A 21,060-nucleotide genomic window follows, 5' to 3' on the forward strand; every position below is an offset into this window, starting at 1 on the left:
TTGGAGGATGCCCCTCCAAGGTAGAATCACTGGAAATGGAGGATGATCCTACCCCACCATATTATTTTTTTTTAATTTATCTACCTTTTTTAAAAAACCAAACATTACATAAGTTAAAAAAATAAACTAAAAAAATAAAAAAACCCTAAGAACTTAAAAAAATATTAAAAACTACTAGTCTTCATCCGGCATGTCGTTGTTAGGTTCCTTTTGTGCGTTGTTTCAAATGTACTCCACCAAGTCCGCTTGTAGGTTTTGATGTGTGTACTCGTTACGTAGAGAGAATCCATTTAAATCTTGTTGTTCCAAACTAACTGGAACAGAATTCCCGTTAGATGCGTTTTTTTCGTACTCACAAATCGCTCTACCCTCGTCTTCTACGATCATGTTATGCAGCAAGATACAAGGGTACATAATGTGTCGCAACCTCTTTGGTGTAGCAGAACGTGCTGTATGTTCAATGATATGCCATTTTTTTGTAGAACCCCAAAACACCGTTCAATATCTTTTCTCACACCCTCTTGAAACTTTGCAAATTTCTTTCTTTTATCGTCTGTTGAGTGCAGAATAGTTTTAACGATTGCTGAGTACGTTAGGTATATTCCATCCGCAAGGTAGTAACCCAGCCTGTATTCCACCCCCGAAACCGTAAAACTCGTGTCTTGACCTGTTCCTGCCACTACATCGTCAAATATCTGTGTCTGGTAGATGATGTTAAGGTTATTAAGTGAACCAGGTACACCAAAAAAATATGCTAGATCCAGATATCCTTTGACGCAACAACCTATAGAACTATAGTTGGATGACTATGATCTCCCCGAGTATACTGACCTTGCCAAGCAGGAGGACAGTTCTGCCACGGCTAGTGTATGCAATCAATGCTTCCGAGCATTCCTGGAAAACCATGTCTTTGTTCATGTGCTTGATATAATTTTTGAACGTCGTTTGCATTTGGTTTCCGCAGGTATTTCTTGTTATATAATTTCACGACCCATTCGCAAAACTTGTGCAAACATTCACGTGCGTTCTTTTTGACATCCTTAAATACTCGTCCAACGAATCGGGTACGTACCCATATGCCAGTTGCCGAATGGCCGACGTACATTTTTGTAAAGTAGTGAATCCCCTTTGGCCCCTAGCGTCGTATCACAGTGTGAAAAACGGATCAGACTAGGCAAGTCGTCTGCGATACGTAAAAAAAGTCGACGACTCATTCGGAACCGACGTCGAAACATCTCGTCCGTGTACATAGGTTCGTCGCAAAATAATCGGCCAGTGATTTATTATGGTCGGCTCTATATTGAACACGAAAAATAAATTAAATCTATTATTAAATTTAAATAAACATACTCTAAAAAATTAAATTACCTTCTTTGTCTCGGTTTAAGGCGGCTCTCCTAGTTTGCCGTTGTGACAACGTTTCAGAGTCTTCATCCTCTTCCATGAACATCTGAGCCGCGTACATAATGACGTTTGCAAAAAATGCTTCGTTCTCACTTGAAGATGACGAATATCACGTTGAAGAAGAAGATGAAGACATGGCTAATTTTTATAAAGTATGAAAGTTGAGAGAGAGATGGAGTTAAAGTGGGTAAAAAATGGGGTGTTAGTGTTTTATTTATAAAAAAAGTTAATGAATTTTAGGGTTTTTTTTTTAAAAAAAATAGCCGTTTGAATGTTTTGGGGGTTGTATTTAATTTTTTTTCTTTTCAAACGGTCATAAAGCCTAAAAGTCCCCTTTTTTGTCTTTTTTCTGGCCCGGCACAAACGTCTCTAAGGAGACGGAGAGGACGACACAAGGGGGGGGGGGGGAGGGGGCGGTGTTGAAAAATTTGAACACTGAAAAAAGATGACCCCATTGAAAAAAAAATCTTGAGTCTGCTGCTGCCTATAATCGACGATCATATCTACCAACTTTCCTTCTCTTTGCTAGACGACTCACCAACTTTCTTCCCTTTTTGTTGTGGTCTAGTCAGTGTGGTGTCCTCGTTAAGCTCGTGAATGTCGGGAATGTTTCTCATATAATCAGCTGTTGAGCTTATATAATTTCCGGACTCGAAACCTCCCATGCTGACAAGTGGGGAATCTTTGGTTGTCCACGTTTTTGTGTAATCGTTTAAAGCCGGCTTGATGATACCAACATCCAAACATCCACTTGGCAAGTTGTGGAACTATATAACTTTAAAATTAATTTTAATAAGGTAAACATAAAAATAATAATTAAAATCTTAACCCACTACCGTTTGGCAAGTAACCAGATATGGTATAGTTGAGATTTACCTTAAGTCTATTGACCCCATCACCTGAATTTTTTAATTTTTAATATAACATTAAGGGAATATGTTACAGAATACTAATCAAGTTTCAAAAGTGTTCTAATTAGATCACTCGTATCGTTTTTGCCCCAATTAAATAACTTAACATTCAAATCGAGTCATGTCTTTTTTTCTACGTGTCAAGAAAAAAATGAAGAATAAGATGCTGGGATCGGATTATTCTAATATAGTAAATTATATTTATTAAAAATAAAAACACTTTAATCACATTAAAAATTAAAAAAACAAGTTACAATTCACGTCATCACTCAAAGTTAGGATCAAATAAAAGGGAAAATTGAAACAAAAATCCACATCACCATGGTTACTTATGAAATGGATGAAAAAAACCCTTAATTTTAATGAAAAATGAATGTTGAGTGATCTGATTGGAACACTTTTGAAACTTGAGTGACCTAATTGAAACACTTTTAAAACTTGGTTACTATTCTACAAAGTTACCTCCATCAAAGGGGTGTCCTTTTTTTTAATTAAAAAGAAAATTTACACCATTTAATGCAACCGATGAAATAAAAGATCTTTTAGTTACGGGTGACCACCCAACTAAAAAGTTGCAGTTCGCTGCTAATAACAACAGATGGCCTTCGTGGCAAGCCTATACCTTCCTTTTTCTTCCAACATGACATGTGAAACATCTTAGTGTTTATGCTTAGTGTTTATGCTAGTCGGTGTGGTTGTGAAGGTGGAGAGGACATTTTCTGTTACGTAAGCAGAGGGGGCTTTGCCCTCCCAAACTCAAAAACTAGGGTTGTAAACGAACCGAACGTTGAGCGAACAGTTCATGAACCGTACAACGGAAAATTCGTTTTAGTTTAATAAACGAACAAACATGAACAAGAAATTCCGTTCAATTAGTTAATATGAACAGAGGTTTCGTTCGTTTAATTGCGTTCGTGAACGTTCGGTAACGTGTTCGTGAACATGTTCATGAACATTCGTTCATTTGCGTTCGTTTATGTTTGTTCATGTTCGTTTATTTGTGTTTAATTAAAAAAATTGTACTTTGATATATTTATGTAAACTTTTTATATTCTTTAATTTTTATTTATTTTATTACTCTAAATATTAAACTAGAAACCCCATTTCCACCTTGCTTATGCACTCTTTCCCTTCCCTTTTTCATTATTCACATTACAATCAGCATCCGCTCCACGATTAACACTAATCCACCTTTAGTCTTTGTCGTGTTCGGAAAATTTATTTGTGTTCGTTTATGATCGTGAACATGCTTATTTTTTCTTAATAAACGAGCATGAACATAAAATCTTGTTTGGTAAGTGTTGATCAACACGTTTATTTCCTTAACGAACGACCACAAACAAGGCCTTGCTCGTGTTCGTTCGGATCGCTTACAGCCCTACCAAAACCATGGAGTGGTTGTGAAAGTGAAGGGTGTATTTTTGGTTTGTTATTATTTTTTTTTTTGTTGTACCAATCATCCATACCTATCTACACAACAACCAATCATCATCAACCACATCCATAGCCAAATCTCCTCACGCCTGTAAGAATCTCCAAGCCCCATAGGGTAAATGCCGGACCACGCCACACATGGGACGATGTTGGTGACGTATAAGGGCTTCGCCTCCCCCTCTCCACGTCCCACACCGGGTGACCTACAGTAGAGGTATCTGTCCTTATAATCTTATCACCTTATTAACATCCTTTATTTGAAAATTTTTTGTTGCACTTGGTCAAATATCTCTAAAATTTTATAACTAAAATAAGATACAATTATAAAATAGGAAAACTGGATTTTTATAATCAGAAATAAGATAATTTCTTGACGAAATTAATTTATACCAACAAGCTGATCACGTACACTTCTATCTTTCAACTTTGTTAACGAGACTTTCTTTTGCCGATATTAATCTATACCAACAAGCTCATCATGTATACTTCTAACTTTCAACTTTGTTAACCAAAACAATCCCACAACAGTTAAGTACTTTCTTTTGTTTATGCTAATGTCGTTTGACACATGGCAGTGACACATGGCAATGGCAATCATTTTAAGTGATGTTAAATTACCAAAATACCCATCTGTTTAAATAAGAAAAAAACAATAAATAAATAAACAAATTAAATTAAACCAAACATCACCTTCCTTTCCCACCTTCATCCCGCCGGCAAGACCACATCTCCTCACGAAGATGATCCATCAAATCTTTTGAAGAGGTATGGTATTGGACCCGATCCGAGCGGTCGGACTTTCTTGCTATTTATCATTTTTTTAGTAATTATACATTATTATTATGTACTAACCCGCAAAGCCCAGCGTGTTGTAGTTTATGCTACACTAGGCTGTGGGCTCGTAGAGACAACCCCTAACTGGGCCTGACCCATTGAGGTTAGGGTTTTTCCCATATCTCCTATATATAAGGAGGCCTCCACCTCCTTCCTTATTAGGGCATGAGATATACGGCGACACACTTTTGTAGCCGGAAACAGGGGATTCTTTCTCTACCGGTCGTCTCTACATTGCCCACGTTTCTCTTTTCTTATTATTTGCAGGTCTAGGATGTAGCGGAGAAGACGAGGTGTGGCCATATTCGTATCCATCACCGTAGAAGTACCGACCCGCTCGGGTTCATTGCTTCTTCATTGGCACCATCCGTGGGACCGGCAACACTCACAACTCGTTCTTCCTTCATCAAACTTACAGATTTGAGTTTGGTACTCATATTCTGGACTGGGGCATACGCTCCGTCAAAATCGATAATCAAAGCAGCCACATTCAAATAGGTGTTCTCCTAAACTGGCACACAATTTTCTTTATTTAATATTTTAATCGGTAATATAATTTAATGTCACACGATAAATTATTCATCACCTCGATTTTAAGTCTGTGATATAATTGAACGACAAGTACCTGTGGGATTTTTATACCTAAAAATTATACTTGAAGTATCATTATTAAATCTTATATGAGGTAACTTTAGGTACCATGTTTCAAAGCATCAAGTACCATACACAAAGCACTAACAAGTTTGCTTTTAGTAACAAGAGTAAAAAACAAAGAAATAGTAAGGGTACAACCCTTGGTGGGCAGATTACAATCCACAACGCACACATGATTTGTTTTGGAAGTCTTTAGAATTTTGCAGGATTGGGGAAAGGCCACACATCTCCCGCATCATTGCTGGAGCGTAGTGCCTACCCGGCGTAGCCTGCACATATTCTCCAAGCGGACAAGCTCCGGCCTGCGTACGGTGAACAAGCTCCCACCCGTGCACGACGGATAAGCTTTGTTCCTTGTTTTGTTATAGCCAGCATGCTTCGACATGCCTTTTGGCAAGATGCACCGGTACCGGCGGGCTACCATCTCAATATACTATCTTCGGCGGACAGCTATCGCACTTCACCCACTTTTGGCTGACTAACTCCACCATTTTCGGCGGGCTAGCTTCAAACTCCAGCCAACAATGGAGGACAACCCGTTTCACGCCATGTCTATAATTCTATGCGATTCGCGATTCTAAGGTTAAGTAATATATCTACAAATTTCCTTATAATAATTGTAGTTTTCAACCGCTCAAAAGATAAAAAGAATTGTGTCCTTAACAATTTTGATCCTGTGATTGACACGAATCCCTAAATAATGTCTGATGCACAATTGGCTTTTGGGTTTTACAACTTAACGCATTAAAATTGAATGGCCTTTTCAAACGGTTTTGAATAAGTCAACTATAGCAAATAAGTTGTATCGTTGCACTGAGTTCTTGCTTTTGCAATCACAACATCATGATTCAAACAACCTTGATTTCTACAATCAGTTTTGACTTTTGTAATTAGAAGTTTCCAATAATGGATTCACACAATTTTGGTTTCTTTATTATTCCTTTGTATAAATTAAGGAATCATGCTAGTAAAGTGGCGCTTCAAGATGTTTTATTCAGATTTGGCACCCACTTTTACACTTTTGTGAAGTTCGCCAATGCATCTTGGCAAAACAGTTGAAACGTTTATGAGTTCAGTTCAACCCTTCATATATTTTATAAGGACACTTTTAATCCCCCTAACAGTAACAGATACACTTTGGGAACCTAGTGTCGTATTATTAAAAAAGCAATAATATCGACGTCTTCGATACTTAAGGGAAGACCGGTGTAAATCAAAAGTTAAATTGGAGGGTTTTATTCGTTCATGCCTTATATTTAATCCTTAATCATCGGTTCTGTCACAGGAAGAAGGAATGAGCATGAGTTTTCACGGTTACGCCAACTCCGGCAATGACTTTCTTTGCCATTGCCCTCTCAAGCATTGGTTGAAACTCGAAATGCCTTACTATATGGCACTCTCCAGCGTAATTCGTTTTTTAACCAGCACACTCTTAGACGCCTTACTGTAACAGCCCAGCGTAACCGCACCATGATATTGTCCGCTTTGGCAGTCAGCACGCTCTCAACGTCCGCCCCTCACGGCTTTAAAACGCGTCATCAAAGGGTGTTTCTTTTTTTTTAATTAAAAAGATAATTTACACCATTTAATGCAACCGATGAAATAAAAGATCTTTTAGTTATCGGTGACCACCCAACTAAAAAGTTGCAGTTCGCTGCTAATAACAACAAATGGCCTTCGTGGCAAGCTTATACCTTCCTTTTTCTTCCAACATGACATGTGAAACATCTTAGTGTTTATGCTTAGTGTTTATGCAAGTCGGTGTGGTTGTGAAGGTGGAGAGGACATTTTCTGTTACGTAAGCAGAGGGGGCTTTGCCCTCCCAAACTCAAAAAATAGGGCTGCAAACGAACCGAAGGTTGAGCGAACAGTTCATGAACCGTACAGCGGAAAATTCGTTTTAGTTTAATAAACGAACAAACATGAACAAGAAATTCCGTTCAATTAGTTAATATGAACAGAGGTTTCGTTCGTTCAATTGCGTTCGTGAACGTTCGGTAACGTGTTCGTGAACATGTTCATGAACATTCGTTCATTTAGGTTCGTTTATGTCTGTTCATGTTCGTTTATTTGTGTTTAATTTAAAACAAAATGTATATCTAAATTTTTTAAATTCTTTAATTTTTATTTATTTTATTACCCTAAATATTAAACTAGGAAACCTCATTTTCACCTTGCTTATGCACTGTTCCCCTACCCTTTCTCATTATTCACATTACAATCAGCCTCCTCTCGATTAAGGCTCATCCACCTTTAGTGTTGTCGCGTTCGGAAAATTGATTTGTATTCGTTTATGTTTGTGAACATGCATATTTTCTTAATAAACGAACACGAACATAAAATCTCGTTTGATAAGTGTTGGTAAACACATTTTATTTCCTTAACGAGCGAACACGAACAAGACCTTATTCGTGTTTGTTCGGATCGCCTACAACCCTACCAACAACCATGGAGTGGTTGTGAAAATGAGGGTGCGTTTTTGGTTTGTTATTATTTTTTTTACCAATCATCCATACCTATGTACATAACAACCAATCATCATAAACCACATCCATAGCAAAATCCCCTCACGCCTGTGAGAATCTCCAAGCCTCATAGGGTAAATGCCGGACCATGCCACACACGGGGCGGTGCTGATAATGTGTAAAGGCTTCATCTCCCTCTCTCCACACCCCACCCCACACCGGGTGACCTATTGTTGAGGTATCTTTCCTTATACTCTTTATCACCTTATTAACATCCTTTATTTGAAAACCTTTTGTTGCACTTGGTCATTGATGACGGGGGTAGCCCGAGACCAAATAAAATGACCAAGTATGTAAACACCTAAAAGGTTAAAAGGTTCAACGCTTGAAAAAGTTGAGGAGATGGAGTAAAGTAACACGGGAACAGTGAACAAGTCACATCCCCAAACAGTCTCACCAACCACAGCCGTAAAAGCAATGCAGGTCCACAGAATACACGCTATTATTCGTGGGTCAAAGGGTAAGCCCCTCACTGCAAGCTGGTTCACTAGTCAAATGAATACTCCTTTGGGACATGTCTTTGCCTATATAATGACACTTCATTCATTAACAAAGACATCTCGGATCAGATTTGTTCTCTCAAACTCTGGTCCTACACATCGTACATTCACTTCACTCAAAGTGTCCCTCATTCACATTGACATTACTCTTATTCTTTCTGTTCCTCAATCCTTTTCTGAATGATATTTAAGAATTGGATCTTCAAACAAGAAACATAAACTAGTGAACCTCCTTCCACGTCTTGCAAACGTCGGGGGACCCCACGACCTGCGTTAGGTAAGGTTAAACCCTTTAACCCTTCTGCCTAACCACCCTTGCTACTATCCTCGGTCTATATTTTGTTGTCTCAACAAGTTGGCGCCCACCGTGGGGCTACGCCGCTATTTCTCCTCAAAAAGACCTAGTAGTGTAGCTCTTCTCTCTCAAAGTTGTCATGTCTGAAAGTGGATCCCCAGGTGAAGTGAACCAGATACCAAACACTTCAACTCCGGGCAGTAGTCAAGCCCATGTGGCTATCCCAACTTCTTTTTCAACTCCGGGGAGCACACCCGAGCTTCTTACCTTTAACACTCCAACTCCTTCTAGATCTGGAGTTCCTTCCCCTAACGTCGGTATCACAGATACCCCCACACATATTGAACTCATCCCCGAGGGAGTTGCTAATAATTTTCTTGAGTTGAGGACCCTCCTAAACCAGTATGTGAACAAGGAAAAAGACAAGGGAGTGAGGATTCGTCTAGACTACGACGAACCTGAACCAACACTGTCTCCCGGACCTCCCATTCCACCTTTTGCAACCAGGAACGAGGCTGGCCCCAATAACCCTTCAAACCCCATTCCATATTTATCCACCATGACAAATCCTACAGCATATCCCCTCTTTTCATCCCAACCAGTTACAAGTGGTGCTCCTCTGGGCCATGAGCTGACTTTGGATCAGCTCCTACATTCCCCAGTATCAAGCTTTCCAGCTTCAACCTCCACTTCTTGGGAACAAGCCCTATCAGTGCTTCCATTGGCACGAAGTGCGATAATGAGCACCCCCCTTGGAGTTAGCTGTCCGATCACGTCCGGAAGCCTCCAAGGCTTCAAACCTATGTCCCAGATGATGACCCAGATAATGGCCAGTTTCCCATGGCAACACTTCATCAATCAAGTGCTAGCCACTCAAGGGAACAACAATGGCAATAATAATATGGGTACAAGGGTCGAAGAAGACTTGGCTAAACCCTACAAGCCGAGTAACCTTTCATGCTTCTCACAGCAAATAGCCGATTATGATTTTCAAACAAAGATCAAGATGCCGTCCCTCATCAGAACGTACGATGGGTCTGAAGACCCAGAGGATCATCTTCAGATCTTTACCAGTGCAGCAAGGATAGAAAAATGGTCAAACGCTGAATGTTGTTTAATGTTCATGCAAACCCTTATCGGATCTGCCAGGATCTGGTTCAACGATTTACCTGCTCGAAGCATTCGAAGCTTTGATGACCTTAGCAAGGGTTTTTTGACCAACTTCTCCCAGCAAAGATGATATGTCAAAGATGCAACCGTTATTTTTCAAATAAAACAGCGAGACAATGAAAGTCTTCGTCAGTTTATTGAACGATACAAGAAGGAAGGTCTAACCTACGTAGGGGCAGATGAAAAAAAGAGGGTAGCCGGTTTCATGAACGCTATCACCTCAAAATACCTCACAAGAGATTTCAACAAGTCCCTGCCTAAGACCTTGGAGGAGGCCCTTGAAAGAGCAGAAGCCCACATTCGGGGAGAGGAAGCAGTTGACATCAAGGAACAGAGGAAGAGAGGGTCTAGCTGGCGAAGTAATAGCCCAGTCAGAAAAAGAGGGAATTACAACTCCTATGACAGATGGCAAAAGGGTTCAGACCATCGAAGGTCTGAACCCTCCAACCAGGGAAAAAGGCATGAGTTTCACACCCCTCACAAAGACCCCTCAAGAAATCCTGGCAACCGAAGAAGTCAAACAGAACTTTAGACCTCCCAGGCCTCTCCCCAAAAGTAGAAAAAAAGAGAACTCCACGCAGTTCGGTGAATTTCATGAAGAAAAGGGTCATCACACCAACAATTGTTTCCAACTGAAGAAAAGAATTGAAGAGGCTGTTAAGTCAGGTGAACTCGCCCATTTGGTAAAAGGGGTTCGAGACAAGATGGCTGAAGGCAAGGGAAAGGAAGTCAATATGGTAAACTCTGATGAAAAGGTTCCTCATAAGAGGCAGCGGTTGGAAGCTTGGGAGCTTCAATGTGTTTTCTTTCCCCCAACTGAAAAAGGGCCCCTTTCAAGCCCTCTCGTCGTAGAATCTACCATTGGAACGTTGGAAACACATAGGGCATACACAGACACTAGGGTAGCCACTGAGATCATGTTCGAGAATTTTTTCAACCGCTTAAGCAATGAAGAACGTTCAAGGCTTCAACCCTCTGGAACCTCCATAAAAGGTATCGCCGATATACCCCTCAAGCCTTTAGGGCAACTGACACTAGATGTTTGCTTCAGTGAAGGTCAGAAGAAAAGAATCCACCCACTTACCTTCGTAGTCCTCAACATACCTTCGAACGATGATGTAATCATAGGAAGGCCAGGGCAATGTGCCTTCTTTATGGCAGTGTCCGTTGGGCATGGCACGGCAAAATTCCCAACCGAAAGGGGGGTAGCAACCCTTCAACCCTCCCAAGAGGCCTACATGATCGAAGGTGAAAGTCCCAGAAGTGAAGAAGACAAGCAAAGGCTTATCATAAACCCTGAGTACCCTAAACAAAGAATAAGGGTCAACCCAATCCTTTCACAAGAAACTCTCTCCTATTTGGAAAAGTTGTTGACACATTACAGCGATGTCTTCGCTTGGTGTCCGGAAGATATGACAGGAATCCCTCGAAGCATTGCTGAACATGAGTTGAGGATACCTCCTGATGTCAAACCCGTTGTACAAAAGAAAAGAAGCTTAGCACCAGAAAGAAGCCTGGCTGCTTGTCAGGAGGTTGAGAAGCTCGTCTCAGCTGGCATTCTCCGAGAAGTCAAGTACCAATCATGGGTTGCAAACCCGGTCATGGTCAAAAAACCTGATAACTCCTGGAGAATGTGCATAGACTTCAAGGATCTCAACAAAGCTTGTCCTAAGGACTGCTACCCACTACCAGAAATTGACCTCAAGGTTGACTCGCTCACCGGTTACCCTTTCAAATGCTTTCTTGATGCTTACAAAGGGTATCACCAAATACTCATGAAAGAAGAAGATGAAGAAAAGACGGCATTCCACACTGATAAAGGAATCTTCTGTTACAAGAAGATGCCTTTTGGGCTAAAGAATGCCGGTGCAACCTACCAACGTCTGGTGGACAAAGCTTTTGCAAGCCAAATTGGCAAAAACATGGAAGCCTATGTTGATGACTTGGTAATCAAAAGCAAGACGGAGAATCAAATGCTTGACGACATCCAAGAAACTTTCAAAAATCTCAGAAAGGTTAACATGAAACTTAACCCTGAAAAGTGCTCGTTTGGGTTCGAAGAAGGAAAATTCCTTGGTCACATTGTCGGAAAACAAAGCAGCAAAGCCAACCCAAATAAAGTAAAGGCTGTCCTTGAAGCCAAGCCACCAAAAACCAAAAAAGAGGTTGAAAGCTTAAACGGGAAACTCGCTGCCTTGAAGCATTTCACTTCCAAGCTGGCTGAAAGGTCCCTACCCTTCTATAAAACACTTAAAAATTGTTCTGATAAGAAGGATTTCAAATGGACCAATGAGGCCGAGGAAGCATTCAACCAGATGAAACAACACCTGGCCTCCTTGCCAGACATTGCAGCCCAAGAAACGGGAGAGTTGATATCAGTTTATCTATCAGTTGCTGAAGAAGGCATAAGTGCAGTCCTCACAATCGAACGAAACACGGCTCAGGTACCCGTTTACTTCTTCAGCAAAACTTTAAAATTAGCTGAAATTAAATATCCTCCCCTTGAAAAACTTGCCATTAAAGCCCAAGTTCTGGCCGACTTCCTTGTGGAAATCCCAAGCCAAACAATTAACGAAGTAAACACCACAACCACGGAACCCTCCAACCCTGAGGCCTGGAAGCTATTCACCGATGGGGCTTCAAGCGTTGAAGGGTCAGGGGCTGGTTTAGTTCTAATCAACCCTGAAGGGTTAGAATTCACATATGCTCTCCGTTTTGATTTTCAGACCACCAAAAATGAGGCTGAATACGAGGCAATGATCGCCGGCTTAAGACTGGCCAAAGAAATGAAAGTTCAAAAGCTTGAAGTGTTCACAGATTCATTGCTAGTCTCAAGCCAAGTCAACGATATCTACGTTGCTAAAGAACCCAATATGAGAAGATATAAAGAAAAATCCAAGGAATTTATGAACACCTTCCAAGCATGCAGCATCAAGCAAATTCCAAGGTCCCAAAACAAAAAGGTTGATGCCTTAAGTAAACTAGCATCCCTCACCTTTGCCCACCTCACCAAAAAGGTGTTGGTTGAAGTGTTGAAGACTCCATCGATTGATGAATTGGAGGTCAAGATGTAGTCACCGAGGAAGATCCAAACTGGATGACTCCCATCAAAAAATTCCTTCAAAATGCTGAACTACCCAATGATCAAGTAGAAGCCGAAAGGGTTAAAATCAAAGCAAGACAATATGTGTTACAAGGAGAAACCCTCTACAAAAAGGGTTACCTTGCCCCCTTGCTAAGATGTGTTGGTCCCGAGCAAAGTAAGTATTTGCTCAAAGAAATTCACGAAGGAGTATGTGGAGCCCATTTTGGAGCTAGGTCGGTGGTTGCAAAACTCATGAACCTTGGATATTTCTGGCCCTCGATGCATCGTGACACCACTGAACAATTGAAGAAATGTGATGCTTGTCAAATCCATGCTCCAATCCCAAGAAGTCCCAAACATGATCTTGTTCCAATAACCTCGGCATGGCCATTCCATAAGTGGGGAATGGACATTGTTGGGCCACTCCCTCCAAGCAAAGGAGGAGTAAAATTCTTGCTAGTAGTAATAGACTATTTCACCAAATGGCCCGAGGTTAAACCTCTTGCAAAGATCACAGGGAAACAGGTTATCGACTTCGTTTGGGAAAACATCATCTGCCGCTATGGGCCACCAGGAGTGATTGTCACCGACAATGGGAAGCAATTTGTAGAAAAGCCTTTCAGCCTTTGGTGTAAAGAGTACAAAATCAACCAGATCTTCAGCTCAGTGGCTTATCCACAATCAAATGGCCAGGTTGAAAGGGCTAACCGAAGCATAGTGGAAGGCATCAAGACAAGATTAGGAAGATACGAAAGCAATTGGCTCGAAGAATTGCCTAGTGTCCTATGGGCAATTAGAACAACCGAAAAAACAAGCCACAAGAAAACACCTTATAGCTTGGTATTTGGATCCGATGATGTAATCCCTACTGAAATAGGAGTTGTAACCCAACGAATCGTCAACATGGATCACGAAACAAACCAACAAGAGACCATGTTGAATTTACAACTCCTAGAGGAAGCCCGAGATCAAGCTGCAATCCAGGAAGCCAAATACAAGCAAAAAATGGAAGCCTACTACAACAAGAAGGTTAAGAATGAACGATTTAAGCCAGGGGACTTAGTCCTCAGAAACAATGAAGCTAGCAAAAAGGAAAATCAAGGAAAGTTGGGCCCAAAATGGGAAGGTCCATACACCATCCTCGAAGCACACAAGGGTGGATCCTACAAGCTAGCAGATTCAGAAGGCAAAAGGCTTCCAAGACATTGGAACGGCAAAACCCTGAGAAGATTCCATGTTTAGACAGAAAAGTTTGGTTTGTATCAAAATGTACCTCGAACAACACTATGAAAACCTTTTGTAAAAAAGCAAGTATTGCTTGAATGAATGAAGTTGTTTTATCAAACTTGTCTTTCTATCCTAATATCAGGTTGAGAACCTAGCAAAAAACTCCATGGCAAGGGCCATGTAAGGGGATGAGCTCCCAGGCCACATCGCTCAATAGGTTCAAGGGTTGAATGAACCTATATACGGGGTGAGTTCCTAAATCAATACAACTCCATGAGACTCATTGAGCGAAAATAAAATTGTCTCATAGACAGGTCTGAACAGCCTACGCCAATCGTTCCTTAAGCCTTAGAAACATAACCAACAAACAGGCTTACGAAGTAAAACAAATCACAAAGAAATGATAAAGAGGATAGGTGTTATGTCTTTTTGTTAAAAATATCAAGGCTAAGTGTCTGCAGCACTGATCCCTTTAAGGTGAAAAAACATAAAGATAGCACAAATTCAACAAAGACAATGTTAAAAAGAAAAAAATTATCCAAGGAAAAATACACGTAAAAATTCATCGGCAAAGCATACAAACCAAATCAAAAGCTATCAAGGCTTCAAGCCACCCACACGACAAGCTTGAAACGTTGAAGGCTCTAACCCAACTACAACTAGCCAAAAGGCTTGAAGGGTTAAAACCTACCAAACAACAACGCAAGTAATAACCATCATACCATATCAAAGAAAGTCATGAACGACTTTCAAATAAAAGTTAAAGCAAGTTCTAGTAACTTGCAAGTTAAACTACTGTTCAAATGGCCATACAGGCCCAACACACCACCAACAGGAACCTTAAGGGTTCCTGGAAACCTAATATTGTTCAAAATAACATTACAAACCATAAAGTGTTTTGCTAAGAAAGCTACGAATAATCATCAGATGGCAGAAGGCTTGGAGACACCAGAACCTTCACCTTTGACCTTCTTGGCTTTCTTGGACTTCTTAGCCTTAGCACCATCATCACCACCAACCGCTGAGGTCTCTAAACCAACATCCTTCGAAACATCCGACAGACTCGAGAGGGTATCATCACTATCTCCGGAATAAGATCTTTTCTTTGAAAGGGAGCCCAAGACCTCAGTGCAAACCTTTTCATTTAGACCCTCCGGTTTCAAATCCTGTAAAACAGACAAAGGCTTACCAAAGCAAGAGGAAACCTAATGAACATAAGGATAGGTTACCCTCTCCATCTGTTCAACTGAGCTTTTGAAAACATCAGAAGCATCGGGACGAAATAAGGGGGACTTTTCCAGAGCATGCCCAGCTTCATGCAACTTGTAACCAGCAATGAGACCTTGGTGTTTTCCCAAGTTTAGCAACTTTGTATACACATCACCAAGAGCAGAATTAAACTCGGTAGAATTAAGCAGGTAAGTGACAACCTATTGAAAGCCCTGCTCAATCAACCACTGGTTATCACTAGTTGCACGAGAAACTGAAGCCTTCAGGCTCTCCTTCTCTTCATCAAAGGCTTTCTGGGCAACAGACAAAGCCTCCCTGTCTGCCTTTAGCTTCAACCGATCAGCCTCAAAGCTCTTCTTAAAATCGACCATCTCAATCTCATGCTGCTTGGACAAGCCTTCAACCTTCTTCGACCAAGTTTCCTCCTTCTCAGAAAAGCTGCTTATCTCCTTTCTCATTGATGCCATCGAAGACTTCATCTTATCTTTCTTCTTGGAAAATTCTTCATACTCTCGCATCCTTTGGCGAAAACGAGCAACGCCCTGAGGAAGCATGGCAGCAAGGTTGCAAGTACTAAGAATCATCCGGGACAACATCACATCATCATCCATTTCAGAAATAGTCTTGTGAACCGAAAGAGGAGCAATATGACTCAAGGCCTCTTCACAAACAGCAGCATCTTTAAAGCTATCATCAACCTTTACCGACCAACATGGCACATAAACCGCATCAGGATCCAACCCTTCAACGTCCATACTCGAAGAACCTTGAACAGGTGTAGCAGCAATCTTCTTGGCTGAACCCTTTTTGACATGAACAACTAACTTCTTCTCCCTTTCAGAACCCGCCTCAACACCTTGATCCCTAGACTCTTCAACATCATCACTCAACTCCACCGGTTCAGTAGAAGTGGATTGAGGAGCAGCTTTCAGACGACGAGTAGATCGCCGGGTCGAAGTCTTGGGGGCAAGAGGTTTAGAAAAACTCTTAACGTTCGAGACACTAACATACCCAACACCTTCAAACCTTTGTTCGACACCTTTAACCACAACATTTTCATCAGGAACAACAGGAACATCCCCAAAAACCACATCCGAAGTGTCATCACTTTTGATGAAATCCAAGGCAGACATAACTGCAAGCAACAAGCAGACAGAACATGAGACAAAAATTAGAAAGATACAAGAAAGGAGAAAACAAAAATGCATACCCGTGCCATCTCTTATCAGAACCGGATCCCGGTCAGCTTTTTCCCATAACTTACTAACCCCTAATAAAACCAGCAAATGCTCAGGAAAGGGACGAACCCTCGCAGGGCATTCACGAATAGATTTCAGAAAAGCATCATTCAAATCAGATGCAAGGGGTTCCGGTTCATTGAGAACAGCATCCGGGTGTCGCCACACAGTTTTAAACGGAACAATAGTGTCGGAAACCCAGAAAAAACGATTCTTCCAAGTTCCAAGTGTGGTAACCATAGATGAAATAAGGCCGGAATCAACTTTAGATGCTTCAAAAGTAAACCAATCGCCATTTTTGGCCAAGCGGAAAAAACGACGAAATAGCAATAAGGAAGGATCATATCCGAGGGCACGGCACAAAACCTCGAAATGTAAAACCCTAGCCATGCCCTTCGGATGAATCTGACCAAAAGAGACCCGGTAATACTCCAACAAATTCAAAACAAACAGAGAAAATGGATAGCGAAGGTTTGAAAACTCAAAGTGACGACAATAAAGGGCGATGAAACCAGTTGGGCATTTATCAATCGAAGCATCACACGCAAGAGCAGTAGGTGTAAACTCAATCCCAATGCTATATTCCTTACAAAATAACTCTACTTCCTCTTGGGTTAACCGGGAAAAGGATTTTGCTAAATCCTTAAGGGCACCCATTTTTGCAAAGAAACTATGAAAAAGTAAAGCAAAAGAAACCAACACTAACCTTGAAAGAAAAGGGGAAGACTTGCAGAGAATACTTGGATGGAATAATGAAACGACAAATAAGAAAAATATAAAAAGTTAATATAGGGGCAATAATGTAAACAATACACCCTGCAAAACCGCCACCCTAGGAGCTGCTACACGTCAATCAAATCAGTTGTCAGATTTTCAAAATTCAAACATTAACTGCCGACAACCTTCCAATCCTTCAAACTTTGAACCCTTGAAACCTTCAGGGAATAAAACAGATGCTTAAGAAAGTCAGAAGTCTTTGATCTACTCCCAAAAACCTCTGACTTGGGGGGCTGATGATGGGGGTAGCCCGAGACCAAATAAAATGACCAAGTATGTAAACACCTAAAAGGTTAAAAGGTTCAACGCTTGAAAAAGCTGAGGAGATGGAGTAAAGTAACACGGAAACAGTGAACAAGTCACATCCCCAAACAGTCTCACCAACCACAGCCGTAAAAGCAATGCAGGTCCACAGAATACACGCTATTATCCGGGGGTCAAAAGGCTTCAACCCCCGAAAGGGTAAGCCCCTCACTGCAAGCTGGTTCACTAGTCAAATGAATACTCCTTTGGGACATGTCTTTGCCTATATAATGACACTTCATTCATTAACAAAGACATATCGGATCAGATTTGTTCTCTCAAACTCTGGTCCTACACATCGTACATTCACTTCACTCAAAGTGTCCCTCATTCACATTGACAATACTCTTATTCTTTCTGTTCCTCAATCCTTTTCTGAATGATATTTAAGAATTGGATATTCAAACAAGAAACATAAACTAGTGAACCTCCTTCCACGTCTTGCAAACGTGGGGGGACCCCACGACCTACCTTAGGTAAGGTTAAACCCTTTAACCCTTCTGCCTAACCACCCTTACTACTATCCTCGGTCTATATTTTGTTGTCTCAACAGTCATGAACCGAAATATATATCTAAAATTTTGTAACTAAAATAAGATACAATAAAATAGGAAAACTGGATTTTTATAATCAGAAATAAGATAATTTCTTGCCGATATTAATCTATACCAACAAGCTAATCACGTACACTTCTAAATTTCAACTATGTTAACAATTAAAAACAATCTTACTCAAACAGATAATTACTTTCTTTTGCGGATATTAATCTATACCAACAAGCTAATTACTTCTAACTTTCAACTTTGTTAACCAAAACAATCCCACTCAAACAGATAATTACTTTCTTTTGTTTATGTTAATGTCGCGTGACACATAGCAATGGCCATTATTTTAAGTAATGTTAAATTACCAAAACACCCTCCTGTTTAAATAACAAAATAAAAAAAAGAGTAAAGTTCCGTTTTGCTCCCTGTGGTTTGGTCACTTTAACGGTTTTGCCCCAAACCTTTAAAAATAGCCATTTTACTCCCTGATCTATGAAGCTTTTCTCTATTTCACTCCGTCTCTAACGCCATCCAAATCAACTGTTAAATCCTGGTCACGTGCCACTCACGTGAGGGGCATTTTAGTCTTTTCCATTCCCAGGTAATTTTAACATCTTTTATATTTATAAGAAAAATAAAACTAAAAGAGAAATAATTATCATCTATTCACCATCTTCTTCACCCACTTCATCCTGTATACTGTATTCATCATCTTCTTCTCCTACAAGTGCCTCGTCGGCAATCATCACCGCCGCCAACTCTTCTTCTGCCGCCGCCAATCATCACCATCGCCAAGAATCACTTCCCTAGCCCCAAAACACTGGAATCATCATCACCACACCACCTACATCTACCGCCATCACCATCACCACCCCACCCACTTGTAACACCCCAAAAACGGGTTTGGTAATTTAGACCCAGTTACTATTAAGAAACGGGTAAGGTACCGTTAATGAGAAAAGTTAACCTGAGAAATGAGGATTTACTAGGAATAATTAACCTTGTTGATTATTGGTCTCGTTAGTAGTAAGCGAAGAGTTGAAGCCTTAATTAATTAAAATGAAACATGAGGGACCAAAGTGGGATAACTTGAAAGTTGTTGTGTTAAAAGAAAACAACACACACACATACACACACATCGTGTGTGTTCATGAACGAGCAGGGAAAGCTCCCATGGAGCCAAAACCCTAAACTTCATAAAAATCTCCAAATTGAAAGGCTAAACGAAGCCCAAATTCACAACCGAACGTGAATTAACGATCACCTTCACAAGGGGATCATAAGGTATGTCTTAAAACTTAGATTTGGTGACCTTGTTTGAAGTGGGTTATAATCAATCCATGAAATTGTATGAAATTAAGCATGTAGAGGTGTTAGAAACACCAAATAGAACTTGTGTTATGAATAATTTCAAGTAATTGGGTGATTTAGAATGAAACCCATTGCATGAGTGTGAAGATGATGATCATGATGAACTTGAAGATGCTATAGTGTAATCTTGTGTTGTATAAGGTGTTGCATGATAGACTAAGATAGTTAAACTTGAAGTGAAATTTATGATTATGAGATTTTGTTTGAATGTGATAGTTCATAAGATGAAATAAGGAAGAACATGCTTAAAGAACTTGTACATTATGCTTAGGAAGTAGTACGCACGCCAAGTGTTTGATAAAATGTCTAAAAGACAATAATAAGTGAAATTGTATGCAAGTAATGGGTAAACATATATAGTTCATGTGAAGATTATGTAGGGATGATGTCGAGTATGCTTTATGCTTGTTTAAATGGATTAATGATGTTGAGTATGCTTTATGTAGGTCATATGTTAGATGTGAATTTGGTATGGTTGTTCATAAATATAAGCATATATGCTAATAAGAATGTGAATGTAATGACATGAGTGTATAGGAATCATGTCAAGATGGATGGGAGCGTTGAAGGCTAACGGGCTACGAATACTCAATCAAATAAGCGAACGCAAATAAGGGCGCGCAAGGTAAGTGAACTCCGAACTTACCCTTTTGTTTGGTAATGTATTTATGATATATGTTAATTGTTGAATGTAATGTAAGAAGATATGGGTCAATTCTATTACTAATTTAAGTTTTAATGGAATGGGTTGGAAGTGGTTAAGAAAGAGATTCGGTTAAGTTTGGGTAAGAAATGGAACTTACATAATGAAATTATGATTGAATGAATAGGATGAGTTATTTGTATTTGAGGACATGTTCATATAAATGGAAGCTAATGTACTAATCGTTTTCTATTGAGAATTAATGTGAAGTATAGGCATGTTAACAAAGGAAGCGAAGGTTGACTCCATAATCCGATGCGAGTAATCGAATGGATGGATGAAGGGGCTAGTATAAGAGAAAGCATGATATGTTGACGCGCTATTATGCACATGTTAAGATTTTGCATTATGTCATCGGTTGCTAATAATGTGATTGAATGTGGTGACTGCAGGTTATACATGTTTGGATGTTTCATCATGAAGTGTACGCGGTTGAAGATCGAGTCAAGACATGGATTGTATGTGGGTGTGTACGTAGTCACTTAAATTGAGACATGTATGTTAGTTTTTGGATTAATTTATAAAAAGAGATTAATGTATTTTAATGAAATCATGAAGGAGATTTTAGGTATGTATTTTCCGCTGCAAATCTTAGGTTAAAACGTGTTAGGGCGTTACACCACTACACCTGCTCTCTCTCCCTCTCTCTCTCTAAGTCAACCACCTTTTTATCAAAAGGTTTCACCTTTTAAAACAAACCCTAGAATCAAACCCTAACTTGTATCATCAAAACCCCCAAATTTCAAAATCCCCATATTTCACACTCTTATTTCTCTCTCATTCTTTGTTTAATTCAGAAAATACCAACAAAATGTGTATACAGAAAGAGATAAAGGGACCGAATGAGAGAGAAA

The 21,060-nt window shown here is 40.1% G+C and overlaps 1 long non-coding RNA gene across 1 annotated transcript; it reads left to right on the forward strand.

Moving 5' to 3' along the window:
- Positions 1-19,278: 19,278 nt before the first annotated feature.
- LOC110939333 lies at positions 19,279-20,781 on the forward strand. The gene is made up of 3 exons (XR_002592175.2): positions 19,279-19,416; positions 20,041-20,128; positions 20,599-20,781. It is a non-coding gene; the product is annotated as an uncharacterized LOC110939333 (long non-coding RNA).
- Positions 20,782-21,060: the final 279 nt, after the last annotated feature.

The sequence above is a fragment of the Helianthus annuus genome, chromosome 9 (genome assembly GCF_002127325.2).
Source record: "Helianthus annuus cultivar XRQ/B chromosome 9, HanXRQr2.0-SUNRISE, whole genome shotgun sequence".
Lineage (NCBI taxonomy): Eukaryota > Viridiplantae > Streptophyta > Magnoliopsida > Asterales > Asteraceae > Helianthus > Helianthus annuus.